This window comes from Chiloscyllium plagiosum, unplaced genomic scaffold (assembly GCF_037043375.1).
Source record: "Chiloscyllium plagiosum isolate Xiang-an unplaced genomic scaffold, Cpla_swu_hap1 HiC_scaffold_4, whole genome shotgun sequence".
NCBI lineage: Eukaryota > Metazoa > Chordata > Chondrichthyes > Orectolobiformes > Hemiscylliidae > Chiloscyllium > Chiloscyllium plagiosum.
The window spans coordinates 143,506,211-143,519,256 of record NW_028270142.1 but is presented as its reverse complement, the minus strand read 5'-3'; the positions used below and the strand labels follow the sequence as shown (position 1 = coordinate 143,519,256).

The 13,046-nt window shown below is 44.3% G+C and overlaps 1 protein-coding gene across 3 annotated transcripts in view; it reads right to left on the bottom strand.

Moving 5' to 3' along the window:
* Positions 1 to 13,046, bottom strand: part of kctd1 (potassium channel tetramerization domain containing 1) — a 169,060-nt gene that overhangs the window by 58,295 nt on the left and 97,719 nt on the right. The window lies entirely within an intron of this gene.

Genomic DNA, 13,046 nt, shown 5'->3' with positions numbered 1-13,046 from the left:
CTGCTGCATGTAACACAAACCTCAGGACCACTCACCTCAACTGCACCAAGCGCAACATCGACCACTTCCCCCACACATGAACCAAGCTGTGGATCTCACCCTTCCCTTCTTCAAATCACTAATAGCCCTGAACCCCTTCCAAAATGCTGGCTGCTAGCTGCACCTTCAACCATCTCAGCTCCAGGCTCAAGGGAATCCTTAAATCTCCCTCAAGACATTCACATGAGCAAGTTGCAAGAGAGGGGCACTTAGTTCATTCAACAGATCATGGCTGATCTGACTTTAACCTCAATTCTACATTCCTACATACCCCTGATAATCCTTCTTCTCATTGGTAATCTAGTTACTTCTTGCTCAAAAATATTATAGTTTAGGTATCCACTCCCTTTCCAGGAAGAGAATTCTTATGATTCAAAACGCTAAGAAAGCTTCCTCATCCTTGTTTTAAATGGGTGAGTGGTTATTTTTCTAATTATGATCCCGAGTTTAGATTCTCCTATAATTAAAACATCTTTTCCCCATCCAGCCAGTCAAGAAGTAAGCCAACATGTCTGGATCTAGCAAAGAATTATATAACGGATGCTTTTCAAATAGTCATTTTGGAACAAGTTTTCAGACTTTGTCGTCTTATGCTCATCAGAACAATGCGCAAGAAATGCCAAAGCAAACTGACAGGACAGTGTTAATATGGTGTCAAGTGGACTCTAATTGATGGAGTCACTGCCTTGGATAATGCAGTTAGATGACGACTGACAATTAACTGTCAAGCTTTATTTAAATTTCAAACTAGATAAATCAACTTTGTATGGTCGAGGCACAGCTATTTTTTGGTTCACTACACAGGATGGTCATCAATATTGAGGAGCTGAAACACTGTTTCCTCTGTCTGGAAAGAATAGAGACCTGTGTGTCTATGTATGTGGCTTCCAGTACATGCAATTTCCCACCAGTGGGAGCTCAACTGATAATACTAAATTGGTTAAAAATGCAATTCTTCACACACACAAGATAATGTAGCCCAATCTCAGAATCACATCTAATATTGGGCACAGCCAAAGTGATATGCCAGTTGATAATCTGCCAGCTGTTTTAATCTATCTAACATACTTGGCATCACACTGGCACTGAAACTCACACTACATTATTCTTTTGAGAGATTGCCAGAATATCTAGTACCATGCACCTGTCTTCCCCAATAACCCTTCAAATTATTTCCCAAAATAAAGATCACACAAATCAGGAGCAGAATTTGGTCAGCTTCCAAGTTTGCTCCGCCATTCACAGATCATACGGGATCTCATCTTGGCCTCAACTCAATGTTCCTGCAGGCTCCCCATAACCACTGACACACCAACAATACGAGAAACCTGATGGTCTCAGCCTTGACTTAGCCCCCACTGCTCTCAGGGTTAGAGAATTTCAAAGATTCATGACTCCGAAACAGAAGCAATTCTTTCTCAAAAATTCCATGATCTTCACCTTCATAAAGCAATATTTAATACAACAGCAGGGAAGTTATATTGAATCATTATAGAGCTGTGGTAAGGCCCCAGAGAGAGTACTAGCTACAGCTCTATGTATCATACTTTGGGAAGGATGCGATTTATTTTTTGTTCATGGGATGTGGGTGTTGGTGACTTGGCCAGAACTCATTCCCCTCCCAGTTGCATTTGAGGAGGTGTTGATTATCTGCTTCTTCAAACACAGCAATTATTGGAATGTAGGGACACCCATAATGCTGTTAGGGAGGGAGTTCCAGGTTTTTGATCCAGCGGTACTAAAGGGATGGCTATATATTTCCAAGTCAGGATGGTGAGTGGCTTGGGAGGGGAACTTCCAAGTGGGTGTGTTCCAATGTATCTGCTGCCCTTGCCCTTCTAAATGCTAGTGGTTGTGGTAGGGGCTTTCAAAGATCTTTGATGAATTTCTGCAGTGCATCTTGTAGTTGGCATACACTGAGTGTCGGTAGAAGGAATGGATTTTTGTGGATGTGGTCGCAGTCAAATTTTGGTGTCAAGCTTCTTGAGTGCTTTTGGAGCTGCACATATCCATGGAAGTGGGGTACGTTTCATCACACTCCAGACTTGTGCCTTGTAAATGGCAGACAGGCTTTGGGAGTCAGGAAGGGAGTTATTCATTGCGGCATACCTAATTCCTGACTTGCTCTTGCAGCCACAGTATTCATATAGTGTGTCCAGGGTCAATGGTAACCCCAGGATCTTGACAGTGGGAGCTTCAGCGATGGCAATGCCATGAAATGTCAAAGGATAATGACTAAATTCTCTCTTTGTGCAAGTGCTCATAACCCAGCTTGTGGTGCAAATGTTACTTGCCAAGTATCAGTGTAAGCCTGATATCGTCCAGATCTTGCTGCATTTGGACATGGACTGTTTCACTATGAGGAGTTGTGAATAGCGCTGAACACTTTGCAACCATCTGTGAACATCCCCATTTCTCATCTTATGATGGTGGGAAGGTCATTGATAAAGCGACTGAAGACAGTTGGGCCAAGGTCACTACCTTGAACTCCTGCAGAAATGTCCTGGAGCTGAGATGACTGACCTCCAAAAACCACAACCATCTTCTTTTGTATCAGATATGACTCCAACCAGCAGAGTTTCCCTCTGATCCCAGTTTTGCTAATCTCGTTGATGCCACACTCTGTCAAATGTGGCTTTGATTTCAAGGGCTGTCACCCTCACCTAGCCTCTGGAATTCAGTTCTTTTGCCTGTGTTTGAACCAAGGCTGTAATGAAGTCAGGAGCTGAGTGACTTTGGCAGAACCCAAATTGAGCATCACTGAGCAGGTGCTGCTTGTTAGCACTGTTAATGACACCTTCCATCACTTTACTGATGATAAAGAGCAGACGGATGGGACGGTAATTCTCTGGTTTGGATTTCCATGCGCCAGGACAATTGTACAAATTCCTGGATAGATACCAGTGTTGTAACTGTAGTGGAACCATTGGCTAGGGGTGCAGCAAGTCCTGGAGCACAAGTCTTCAATGCTACTGCTAGAATTTTGTCAGAATTCAATGTCTTCAACTATTTCTTGATATCATGTGAAGTGAACCAAATTGGCTGAAGACTGGAGTACGTGATGCTGGGGACCACTGGAGGAGGTTGAGACAGATCATTGGCAGTTCTGACTGAAGATTGTTTTAAATACTTCAGCTGGTCTTTTCCACCGATTTGCTGGGCTCCCCAACACAAGAGGATGGGGATATTTGTGGATCCCCCTGCTCCAACGAGTTCTCAAATTGTTCATTCCTCATCTACGACTGGATGTAACATTTACCAGAATGATTCTGAGGATCTTTGTTCCAAGGACATTTTAAATATTTGCTGTTTGCCTTGAAGCAGAGTGTACAAGATTACAACATGTCAGGGCAAGACATGACAAGAAAAAAAACTCTTCCCATGAGCTGCTGGCACAAAGTCATGGAGATACAGATTTAAGGTTTCAGCCAGGCGTACAGGGCCAATTGAAGAACAGCTTTTTAAGCAGCAAGTAGTGATGACATAGTCCTTTTTCCCAGCTTAAAGTGAAGCCAGAGATCAATGTTGGCACAACATTGTGGGCTGAGGGCCTGTTCTTTGCTGTACTGTTCTATGAACTGTTTTCAATGCAAGTAGATCCTTCCTTTAATAGATTATAAACGTAGATTGCAAATTAGCTGTAGGCAACCAGCATGGTACTGAGTCAACCAGGAAGTGCTTACATAACTTGCAGTGTCCAATGTTAAATGTAATTACACAACTGGACAACATTTGTTGGATAATCCAGAGTGTGTGAAGAATCATACTAATAACCAATTGAGAATTCCCAACCAGGCTCGTGCACTTGCATAACCAGGAGTTGTGTCTATGAATACACAAAAGCCTGTCCTTTGCAGACAGAAGGAAAATGTAGATACTGGTTACCATCTAAATAGGTGACAAACATTTACTTTTTTGGATTTTTTTCAGGGCAATGCCTTGGCCAAGTAGAGTCAATCTGCCTGGTTTAAAATTTGATCAAAATCTGCCAGTTAACTGTCAGTCATCACTTGGTGCTGCCTTCTAAACGTCAATGCCTGTACAAATCTCAGTCCACTTGCCTCCCACAGTATATAGCTTAACTTCCCCATTAAATTGATATCGCTTGCAAACTGTCCTGATGAGTGCAAGACGAAAAGCTTTGAGAAAATGCATTTTCTCAGCAATACTAAAGACTAAAACATTTTAGCCCCACTGCTGGTCCGGGCACCACTTGTCTAATTTCAGTTCATCCTGATATAACGTGAATCTATCCGAAACCTTGTTTCCCTACAACAAAACTACTGAATCGGCATCAGACAAGCCACTGCAAGTTACAACAAATACCTCATTTCACCTTGGCATAAACAATATTCTGCACTGCTGTGAAGTGATTTTTCAGAACATTCCTTTAAACAATAATTCTCTAATCCTTGTTGAGCTGGGATGCAGATACTGCTGCCTTTACAGGTGGTGGATACCAGCCATTGTTTCAGCTATTCCATTTTATCCAACTTGGCTTCCTCCTCGGGATGTCCACAGTATCACAGATATCAGTCTTCACCTCATTCAATTTGCTCTATGTGATAAGAAGAAATATTGGAGACACTGGACACTGCGAAGGTTATAGGCCCTGACAATACTCCAGAAATAGCATGGAAGACTTCTTAGAATCACTGAGTTCCTACAGTGTGGAAGCAAAATAGGTGGAGTAGGCCATTCGGCCCTTCAAGCTTGCACCAACCATTCAATATAGAACATAGAACAGTACAGCATAGATGTACTTCAGCCCACGATGTTGTACCGATCATTGATCCTCATGTAAGGTAAACCTAATGTACAAACCCTCAAATTTCTGTGGCCAAATGCATGTCCAGCAGTCTCTTAAATATCCCCAATGACCTCGCTTCCGCAACTGCTGCTGGCAACACATTCCATGCTCTCTCAACTCTCTGCGTAAAGAACCCGCCTCGGACATCCCCACTATACTTTCCGCCAAACAGTTTAAAACTATGACCCATTGTGTTAACAATTTCTGCCCTGGGAAAAAGTCTCTGGCTATCAACTCTATCTATGACTCTCATTATCTTGTACACCTCAATTAGGTCCTCTCTCTTTCTTTTTTCCAATGAAAACAGTCTGAGCTCAGTCAACCTCTCCTCGTAAGATAAGCCCTCCATTCCAGGCAGCATCCTGGTAAACCTCCTCTGAACCATCTCCAAAGCATCCACATCTTTCCTATAATAGGGCGACCAGAACTGGACACAGTATTCCAAGTGCGGTCTAACCAAAGTTTTATAGAGCTGAAACAAGATCTCACAGCTCTTAAACTCAATCCCCCTGTTAATGAAAGCCAAAACACCATATGCTTTCTTAACAACCCTGTCCACTTGGGTGGCAATTTAAGGGATCTATGTACCTGCACACCAAGATCCCGCTGTTCCTCCACACTGCCAAGAATCCTGTCTTTAACCCTGTACTCAACTTTCAAGTTCGACCTTCCAAAATGCATCACTTCGCATTTATCCAGGTTGAACTCCATCTGCCACCTCTCGGTCCATCTCTGCATCCTGTCAATGTCACGCTGCAGCCTACAACAGTCCTCTATACTGTCAACGACACCTCCAACCTTTGTGTCGTCTGCAAACTTGCTAACCCATCCTTCAATCTCCTCATCCAAGTCATTAATAAAAATTACAAACAGTAGAGGCTCAAGAACAGAGCCCTGTGGAACACCACTCACCACTGACCTCCAGGCAGTATTCTTTCCTTCCACTACCACTCGCTGTCTTCTGTCAACCAGCCAATTCTGTATCCAGACAGCTAAATTTCCCTGCATCCCATTCCTCCTGACCGAGCCTACCATGGGGAACCTTATCAAATGCCTTGCTGAAGTCCATATACACCACATTCACAGCTCGACCCTCATCAACCTGTCTAGTAACATCCTCAAAGAGCTCAATAAGATTTGTGAGGCATGACCTGCCCCTCACAAAGCCATTCTGACTGCATTTAATCAAGCCATGCTCTTCCAGATGGTGATAAACCCTATCCCTCAGAATCCTTTCTAACACCTTGCAGATGACAGACGTGAGACTGACTGGTCTGTAATTGCCAGAGATTTCCCTATTTCCTTTCTTGAAGAGAGGAGTTACATTTGCCTCCCTCCAGTCCTCAGGTACGACTCCGGTGGAGAGCGAGGATGCAAAGATCTTCGCAAGTGGCGAAGCAATCACATTTCTCACTTCCCAAAGCAGCCCTGGCGACTTGTCAATCTTAATGTTTGTCAAAATTTTCAACACATCAGCTTCCTCAATCTCTGTCCGTTCCAGCCTGCTTACCTGCTCCTCAATGGTTTCATTCACTACAAGGTCCTTTTCTTTAGTAAAGACAGAAGGAAAAAACCATTTAGGGCTTCCCCTACCTCCTCAGACTCTATACACAAGTTCCCTATGCTATCCCTGATCGGCCCTAATCTGTCTTTGATCATTCTCTTATTCCTCACATACGTGAAAAATGCCTTTGGATTCTCCCTAATCCTTCCTGCCAAACCTTTTTCGTGCCCCCTCCTGGCTCTCCTCAGACCATTTTTGAGCTCCTTCCTTGCCTGCCTGTAATCCTCTAGAGCTGAGCTTGCTTCCTCCACCTTATGTAAGCTACCTTCTTCCTTTTGACGAGAAGCTCCTCCGCTCTCGTCATTCAAGGTTCCTTTATCTTACCTCTTCTTGCCTGTCTCAGAGGAACACATTTATGCATCACACGCAACAACTGCTCCTTAAACAGTCTCAACATGTCTATAGTGCCCTTTCCATGGAGCAATTGCTCCCAGTCCGTGCTTCCCAACTCATGTCTGATAGCATCATAGTTTCCTTTTCCCCAATTAAATATCCTCCCATTGTACCTGCTTCTCTCCTTCTCCATAGCTATGTAGGATGTGAGGCAGTTATGGTCACTATCACCAAAATGCTCTCCCACCGCAAGATCGGACACCTGCCCCGACTCATTGCTGAGCACCAAATCCAAAATGGCCTCTCCCCTCGTCGGCCTGTCAACGTACTGAGTTAGGAAACCCCCCCTGAACACACCTTACAAAAACAGCTCCTTCCAAACCATCTGCTCGAAGGAGGTTCCAATCAATATTGGGAAAGTTAAAGTCACCCATTACAACAACCCTACTGCATTCACACTTTTCCAAAATCTATCGACCTATGCTTTCTTCAATCTCCCTGCTGCTATTGGGGGGCCTGTAGTAAACCCCTAACGAGGTGACTGCTCCCTTACTGTTCCTAATTTCCACCCATACTGACTCGGTAGGCAGACCCTCCTCGACAATGGTAACTTCTGTAGCTGTGATACCCCTTCTGATTAGCAGTGCTACACCCACACCTCTTTTTCCCCCTCCCTATTCTTTTTAAATGTTCTAAACCCTGGAACATCCAGCAACCACTCCTGCCCCTGAGAAACCCACGTCTGCAACATCATAACACCAGGTACTGATCCATGCTCTAAGCTCATCACTTTTATTCCTGATACTCCTTGCATTAAAGCAAACACACTTTAACCAATCCCTTGGTTCTTTCCCAGGAAATTCCTTCCCACTGGCTGTGCTACCTCTTGCCTCATCTCCATCAACTCTCACCACCGGTATATAGCTCAGGTTCCCACCCCCCTGCCATACTAGTTTAAACCCTCCTGAACTCGAGCAAACCTTCCACCCAGGACATTGGTCCCGTTCCAGTTCAGAGACAACCCGTCCTTCATGTACAGGTCCCACCTTCCCCAGAAGGCATCCCAATTATCTACATATCTGAAGCCCTCCCTCCTACACCAGCTGCGCAGCCACGTGTTAAGCTGCGTCCGCTCTCTGTTCCTCGCCTCGCTATCTCGTGGCACCGGTAGTAAACCCGAGAACACTACTCTGTTCGCCCTGCTCTGCAGCTTCCACCCTAACTCCCTGAAATCACTTTTTATATCCTCGATCCTTTTCCTGGCTATATCATTGGTGCCAATATGTAACACGATTTCTGGCTGTTCGCTCTCCCCTTTCTGAATCTTATACACCCGATCGGAGACGTCCCGGACCCTGGCACCAGGGAGGCAACATACCTTCCGGGAATCCCGATCCTGACCACAAAATCTCCTGTCGATTCTCCTAACAATCGAGTCTCCTACCACTAGCGCTTTTCTATTCTGCCCCCTTCCCTTCTGGGCCAGTGTCAGGCTCAGTGCCAGGGAACTGACGACTATGGATTTCCTCTGGTAGGTCATCCCCCTCCCTCCTCCCAAGCAGTATCCAAAGCGATATACTTTTTGCTGAGGGGAATGTCCACAGGGGATCTCTGCACTGTCTGTCTGTCCTCTTTCCTCCCCCTAACTGTAACCCATCTATCCTTATCCTGAGCCTCAGGAGTGACCAACTGCCGGTAACTTCTCTCAATTACCCCCTCAGCCTCCCGAATGATCCACAGTTCATCCAGCTCCAGTTCCAATTCTCTAACACGGTTGGTACACTTCCCGCAAATGTAGCCAGCGGAGACATGTATCATGTCTCTCACCTGCCACATTCTGCAGGAGGAGCAAGCAACTGCCCTAGCATCCATACCCCACTTATCTGAACGCCCACACAATACTAAACAAGAAAGCTTAATTCAATTGCTATAAAATCATTCACTTTCAGTATCCCACTCCTGCGTTATCTCCACACCCCTTGATCTATTTAGCCGCAAGGGCCACGCCCAGCTCTCTCTTGAATCTATCCAATGAACCGTGGTAAAGGTTTCTGTGGTGGAGAATTCCACCGGTTTACAACTGAATGAAGAAATTCTTCATCTCAGTTCTGAATGGCTTACCTCTTATTCTTAGACTGTGACCCCTAGGTCTGGACTTCCTCAATATCAGGAACTGACATCCCACATCTAGCCTGTGCAGTCCCATCAGGATTTTATGTTTCTATGAGATCCCACCCACCTACTCTATTCCTGTCACCCTGCATTTCCCATGGCTAATCCACTCGGTTTGCACATTCCTGGACACTATGGCTAGGTGGATGACTAGACTATGGCCAAATGTTTACTCCATAACTTTCCACACCCCTAATAAAGCTGTTCCAACACAGCTATAATACTGGCATCTACCAAACAAAGCAGAAACTTGCTCAAGTATGTCCTGGACTTTACGTTAATAATATCTAAACTGGTCCATTACTGTCCTATCAGACTATTCTGTTTTAAAGTGATGAGTGCTACCAAATGGACTTGCTTCTAATTTTGAAAGCATTCTTAAAACCGTGCAAGAACTCCTTTGTTCTTGGACTGTAACAGCACTTGGCCTTGCCACTGCTGGTAAAATAATTGAAGCGTGTGACTTTTGTTTTTGCTCATGGGATGTGGGCATCATTAGCTTGACCAGCATTTATTACCCATTCCTCATATCTCTAGAAAAAGTGGCGAGCCGTTTTATTCAACCAGTACACTCTCAGTTGTAGATGTCCACAGTGCAGATACAAAGGGAGTTTTAGGATTTTGACTCAGCAACACTTAAGGAACGGTAATATATTTCCAAGTCAGGATGGCAAGTGGATTGGAGGGAAGCTTGCAGATGGATTGGAGGGAAGCTGGCAGGTGGGCTTGTTCCCATGTATCTGCTGCTCATATCCTTCAAGTGTGCAGACATCACAGGTTTTGAAGTGATGCTAAACGATCCTTGGTGAGTTTCTACAGTGCATCTTATAAATGCTGCCCTTGTCCTTCTAGATGGAACTAGTAATGGATTTGGAAGGTGCTGTCTAAGGATCTTTGGTAAATTTCTGCAGTGTATCTTGTCGATAGCACACACTGATGATGAGTGTTGGTGGAGGAGAGAGTGAATGTTTGTGGATGCTCTGCCAATCAAGCAGGGGCTTCTTTGTCCTGGAGGTGTCAAGCTTCTTGTGTTGTTGGAGATACACTCATCCAGGCAAGTGGAGAGTATTCCAACAGACTCCTGGCTTGTGCCTTGTCTACGGTGGACAGGCTTTGAGGTGAGATGAACTGGCTTGCCCACCTCATAATTCTTAACCGGCTCTCTTTGTTTTTAAATTCACTCATAGGACATGGTCAACACTGGCTGGACACCTTGTCAGTGGTAAGCAGGACATGAACCATCCAGTCTAATCACAGTTCCCAGTGTTTGGTCTGTGGCCTTACAATTACTGTAGTTGAGATGCAATCCCAGAGACCCATGAATGAATAAAAAGAAATGCTTTCAGCATAAAAATTCCAGAGGTGAATGTGTCTTCCTTTGACATCAGGGCTGTATTTGACCAAGTTGGGCATTGTCCTAGTAAAAAATGGGCAAAGCAGCTCGCTTGACTGGCACCATAATCCACAAACATCCACTCCCTCCACCACCGATGCTCTGCAGCAGCATCTATTTTAAAAATACGCTGAAGAAAATACTTTCCAAATCCACACCCACTTCCATCGAGAAAAAAAGCAGCTGATACACGTTTAGTCTCAAAACCACACTCAATTCTGACTTTGAAATAAATCACATTCCTTCAGTATCGCTGGGTCAAAATCCTGGAATTCCTGTTGTAAGGGCATTGTGGATCAACTTACAATACATGGACTGCAGCAATTCAAGAAAGCAGCTCACCCCCACCTTCTCAAGGGGCAACTAGAGATTAGCCAACCATTACTCTCATTCCCTTGAATTAAAACAAAAATTGGAAATACCAGTAACACAAAGTCTTTGTTCTTTCCTGGGATGTGGACGTCCTTGGGAGGGTCAGCATTTGTTGCCCATCTCCAATTCTTCAACAGAGTGTCTTGTTCAGCCATTTTTGAGGGCAGTTAAGAGTTACTGTAGGCCTGGTGTCACACGTCAGGCAGACCGGGTAAGGATGACAGAGTGCTCTCACTAAACAATAGCAGTGAAGCAGATAGGTTTTGACAACAATCCGACAATTACCCCTTTCTGACTATCACCAGGACAACTTTTCAATTCCAGCTCCACTTATTAATTGAATTCAAATTCCACCAGATGCCGAAGTGGGATTCAAACCCATGTTTCCAGAGGATTAACCTGGGCTTCTGAATTACTGCAGCAGTGACATTATTGTTTTGTCACTGCCTCCCCTAAAGTGACATTGAAAAAGCAGGTGCAACAGAGATGGAGAAGCTGGGAGAATGGGACAGAAATCAGGATGTGGAGAAGTGCAGTCAGGGTAGCTGTGGGAGGTCATGGGTTTACAGAATCTAACTTAATGAAGAATGTTTTCAGAACAACTGCATAGCTTCTTTTTCTGCATTAACGCCTGCACATTTAACGAGCTCTTGGCGAATAAGGTGCATGAATACATTCTTGATGTTATATTTTGCTCTCCAAAACACAGAATTCCTCACAAAGCGAAGGGGACTGGGTTGTGAAATGGGTATGCACTGCCAGAAGAAATGACACTTCCCATTGATAATTACTTTCATTAATCTGTAGCTGATGCACCCAAGTGGGCATTGGATGATTATTTAGATATAAATAGTGTGCAAGTGTATTGGGAGAAAGTAGGAGATTGGGACGAGGTAATGATGCTTATTTGAAGAGCGGTTGGAGGCATGATTGACCAAAAGTCCTCCTCAGTACACTAAGAGTTCTGTGACAAGGACAGCAAATACTTGGAAGACGACTACCTGCAAATTCTCTCACCAGCACCACTCTCCCCTGAGTACTTATGAGAGTTTAGAAGAATGAGGGGCCACCTTATTCTAAAAAAGATTCTTCAAGGACTTGACAGGGTAAATGTGGAAAGGTTATTTACCCTTGTGGAGAGCCTAGGACCAGAAGGCATAATTTCAGAGTAAGGTTCACACATTTAAGACAGGAATGCCTTCTCTCAAAGGGGACTGAATGTGTGGAATTCTTTACTGCAGAGGGCTGCTGAGGCTGAGACAGACACATTTTTAATTAGAAATGGAATCAAGGGTTATGGGGAAAAGGCAGGAAAGTGGAGCTGAGGATTATCAGATCAGACATGACCTTGATGAATGGCAGAGCAGACTTGATGGGCTGAACAGCCAACTTATGCTCCTCCATTTTCCAGGTGCTGGATTGTTTGAAGTTTTCAGGATTAAGATTTGCATCAGGATGAGGACTGCTGCTGATATGGACCAAAAGCCAGTAAACACAATCAAGATGCCTAAAAGAAAATCTGATTGACTGGCAGAGCGGACTCGAAAGGCTGAATGACCAACTTTGACTACAATGCAAAATTTTCTCAGAGTTTAAAGATTTCTCCTCGACTACAAGCTGGAAAAATAGCCCCTCATCAAAATGCAACTGACAATAGGTTTGTGCGATCGAGTTACTGATATCACAAAACGTAGGTATTTTCCAATCAACCTGTTCAGGGATTTATTACACACCTCTGGAGAAGGTGTTCTGGATCCTGAACCCAGGTCCCTGGCTCAGAGGCAGGGACACTGCCACTATGCCACAATAGCCCTCTTCACCACAAAACGTAACATGGATCTACGACATTCTCAGACCTGCTGAAAAAAAAAATCATTCTTCAAACTTCCAATGGCCAAAAACCCAACCCATTCAATCTTCTCTTGTAAGATGAGCAGAGAAATGAGTCGGGTGAAACTTCTCTGAACTGCTTCCAGGAAAGTTCCACACACAGATCATATAATTATGATGTTGTCGTATGCTCCTCAGAGCAGGGGAAAATAGAGGCTATCCCAGGAAATCAGTTTTGCTTCATAGGAACTGCTCTCCACTCTGAACTCATTCTCATATTGTGTGTCTTAGACACAGTGGAAAAAAGGACTTTTAAGATAGATTATTTTCTCTTAAATGGTCATACGTCTATGGAACATTCCTCCCTGGTGAGCAGTGGAGGTTGGGCCATTGAATATATTCAAGTCTGAATTGGACAGATCTTTGATAGACAAAGAAGCTTGGTGGGGTGCTCAACAGCGTGGGTTCAATTCCCACACGGGCTGAGGTTACCATGAAGGACTCTCCTTCTCAATCTCTCCCCTCACCCAAGG